This window comes from Lactuca virosa, chromosome 3 (assembly GCF_052849685.1).
Source record: "Lactuca virosa cultivar CGN04683 chromosome 3, Lactuca_virosa_CGN04683_v6, whole genome shotgun sequence".
Taxonomy (NCBI): Eukaryota; Viridiplantae; Streptophyta; class Magnoliopsida; order Asterales; family Asteraceae; genus Lactuca; species Lactuca virosa.
In genome coordinates this window covers 47,298,147-47,302,085 of record NC_136428.1, presented here as the reverse complement: position 1 = coordinate 47,302,085, position 3,939 = coordinate 47,298,147, and the positions used below count along the sequence as shown (strand labels likewise).

At 35.0% G+C, this 3,939-nt stretch overlaps 1 pseudogene across 1 annotated transcript; it reads left to right on the top strand.

Moving 5' to 3' along the window:
* The first annotated feature begins 1,120 nt into the window (after nt 1-1,120).
* On the top strand, nt 1,121-2,748 carry LOC145163471 (uncharacterized; annotated as a pseudogene). The gene is made up of 3 exons (XR_013739698.1): nt 1,121-1,751; nt 1,903-2,094; nt 2,311-2,748. The product of XR_013739698.1 is annotated as an uncharacterized LOC145163471 (transcript).
* The last annotated feature ends 1,191 nt before the right edge of the window (nt 2,749-3,939 follow it).

Below are 3,939 nucleotides of genomic sequence, written 5' to 3'. Positions count from 1 at the left end.
CACGAATTGGATGAATGTCAGGTTCCAACCATACTGAACAACTACAATTGATATAAACCATATCCATGTTACATCATGTAGAACAAAAGACCAATCAATCAAACCCTAATAAACAATTACAAGTAAAAAAATCATGAAAAAATAAAGAAATCACTCCATCTTCTTCTCCCCTGCAACTCTAAGCTATGTAAATATTACATCTAAATTTCATGATTTTAGCATATAAACAAACAATTTCAGCAAACAAACAATTTTAGTAGCTAAACAACCAATTTTATCAAAAAAAGGAAGAACATATCACATACCTGAAGAGGCGCATGAGCTTTGATTTGTGAGGATGCAAAAGGACTTTTCACAAACAGTTGGCGGGTATAAGAGTTGTAATGAGTGAACTCCTAGGAAATTGACTGTGTAATTACAAAATTGATTGAATGGAACTTTGGATTATATAGTCTAGAATAAGAAATGCAAATAAAAACGAGGGGGAATGAAAAATCACACAGAGGTGGTGGAGGGGTTCATTGCCACAGTCGATGTTGTGAAATTTGAATCACATGAATTTCGGGAGAAAAAAAAAACTTACCACAGTCGGCGAATTTGAGGAAGATGGAGGGGTTCATTACCGGTGGAAATGGTGGCGCAAGTAGAGGCGGCGGTCGGCTGATGGAGTCGATTTCAGGGAGGTCGACGACGGGAGGAGGTGATCGACACTCTACAGGGTCGGAGGTGGGAGGAGACAGAAGAGAAGATATGAACGTGGGTGTTTTGTTTTGGAGGCGGGCATATTAGCAGCGCATGAGGGTAAAAGAGGGAAGGACGCGTGATTTTTTTTTCAGATACGGGCCAAAGTCTGAAACTTTAAGTGGCTTTTAGAAAATTAAGATGCTTTTATTCCTATGCTACCAAACACTCTTAATCTGAAAATTTAAGAGTTTGCCTCTTAATACCAAACAGCCCTAAGCAGCTTGCCAGATGACCTTATCCATAGAATCCTTTCTTTTATTAGCACCAAACACGCTATGAGAACGTGTGTTTTGTCATCTAGATGGAGGTCTATCCGGACTTCATTGCCCTATCTCAATTTCTCAAATGACCAGGAATATTCTATTACTAATGTCCTGTGTCACCGCAATAATCAAACAAAAATGTATTCAGTGCATGAACGATCATGCAACGATGAATCTATCAAAAAAATTCTCAACAACAAATTCCAACAGCTGAATGGAGCTTTTTATGCATATTCCATCATCACAACACCCAGCAGGGACCTCCTAGATTTAACCACATTGCATCTTCATGATATAACACTTACACTGTGTGAAAATAATAATACTGATAAGTGCAGTGGTTTTTTCTCCAAGTGCCCCAACTTGAAGAATCTTATCATAAGTGGTTGCAGAGTGATTGGAATTGGAACGAATGTTTTGAATATCTTTCATCCTTGACTTTCTAATCTGACACTTGAAGATACATACTGGAGGGTGGACGATTTAAATGTGGATGCACCTCAACTTAAGAATCTGAGTATTACACATTGCTATGGGAAGCATCTGATTTCTGCACCTGGTGTTACCTCCTTGGTCATCAAAGGTGATGATCCTTTGCAGGTAGTTGCCACACAAGGACAAGGTTTCCCTTCTTTGAAGAAGGTGGATCTCTGTATCTACAAACTACGTCTGGAATATGCTCATCAAATAGTTTGTCTTCTTCAACATGTCAAACTTCTTACACTTAACTTAGTGATTCTCAAGGTATTATATTCCTTGATGTTGTTTAATTATCATCTCCATCTTACTGGGATTTGTTAATCCCAACCATTGAAATACACTAATATTTAAAACAAAACTTTTTCACAAAAACAAGGTATACTAACAGTGCTTGCATTATTCTTCTGTACTGTAGGTTCTTTCTTCATCCATGGAACTAATCTCACATCAACCTTTTGGCTTTGCTAACTTAAAGATTTTGAAGTTTTCAACGATTCATCCAATAAGGGTATACTTGGAGGTGGGAGCAACAAATACGTCTCCCAAAATAAAAAATTATCTGTCAGATACTTCTCCAAGTGCCATCTTCACAATGTTCTCATGTGAGGTATATATTATATTGTTAGAAAAAAGTTTCATCTTTTACCTAATTTATGTAGCAAAGTCACATTTCATTCAAGGACAAAAACATCCAACATTGTAGGTTACTCATGCTGTGGCATTAACAAGTGGCTGTAAATTGTAAATATTTTGCTACAAAATCGGTTAACTAAACAAACCATGGTTTCACGTTTTTCTTAATAAATAATTAATGATCATGCAGGAGATTAGAGTTATGAAGAATATCATGTCAGCACAAGGAAAAGTCGAATACTTATGGTGGATGCTAAGTATATGTGGCCACAAGAGAAAGGAAGCACAATTAGTTAAGAAGCTGTGTACAGTTGAATGGTCATCTGAATTAAAATGCCAATTTGAGGAAATGATGACACAAATTAAGCAAAGGAAAAGTGATGGATTTCCATTGCCTACAGCAGGGACTACTTGTTGCATGATTTCAAGGTTGGAGAAAATGATTTCATGGTTGCAGACTATTGAAGGATTGCTGACTCAGCTGCCTGCATCAAAGAGGGCTGTGATGCAGATGCAACCAACATTTTCTAGTCTGTGTGAAGATGCTGCCATTCTCATGGATGATATTTTATCTTTTGTTTTAGCACAGTGGCCTATAAATGAAAAAAAGACATTGTATTCAGAATAGTTATCATATTCATGATACATTTGTTGGTTCCATCTAAGAAATTTAAAATATTGATCAAATATATATTGAAACCGAAACTAGTATATATGTTTGGCATTCAAAGTCAAAGCTTACTAAATAATCTAGTTAAATTGGAAAGTTCAAACGTTTAGGGTGCGTTTGGTTGTGGAAAATTTTCAAAAAAAACGGAAATTTTGAAAACGTGTTTAGTTCGTTTACTTTTCCAAAGTTTTCTAAGAAAATGAAAAATTTTCAATTTTCTAAATTGTATGTAAATTAGAAAAGTGATTTTTTACAGTTTTCCAAATTTCTAAGATGGAAAATGAAAACTCCATCGGTTTCAATTAAACGCGTTTTCTAAAATTTTAATTGAAAACTCTATTTTCTGAAAACATTTTCTTAGAAAATGAAAACAGTTTTCCACAACCAAACGTATCATTTCAAAAATAATTAACAATTTCCACTACTAGAGTTATAACCTATGATGGCATCTTCTCACAGTATTACTAAATTTTCCTACAAGGAATCCTTTTTTCCTAAACAATAGCAACATACATTGGTTTTTTTAGAATGGCTACGGGTGCGTTTGGTTGCGGAAAACTGTTTTCATTTTCTAAGAAAGTGTTTTCAGAAAATAAAGTTGAGTTTTCGTTTTCAATTTTCAATGAAAACTTTAGAAAACGCTTTTGGTTGAAATCCGGGGAGTTTTCATTTTCCATCTTAGAAATTTGGAAAACTGTAAAAATCACTTTTCTAATTTACATACAATTTGGAAAACTGAAAATTTTCATTTTTCTTGGAAAATTTTGAAAAACTGAACGAACCAAACACATTTTCAAAATTTTCGTTTTTCTTGGAAAATTTTCCTAGAAAACTGAAAAATTTTCCACAACCAAACGCACACACACACACACACTCTCTCTCTCTCTCTCTCTCTCTCTCTCTCTCTCTCTCTCTCTCTCTCTCTCTCTCTCTCTCCTAAACTATACTTTTGTCTGCAACGAGACTTGAATCCTCAACCACTTAGGAGAGGAACACACGATACCTCTATGCCAATGGCCCTTTTAGCTACATACCTTGGTGATTATTAAAACAAAATTTTAACTCTCCAAGCTCATTAGTTAACTAGTTGTCCAGACATGTTTAATAATATGTTTCACTTAATTAGTTAAAAGATATTAATTCACTTTG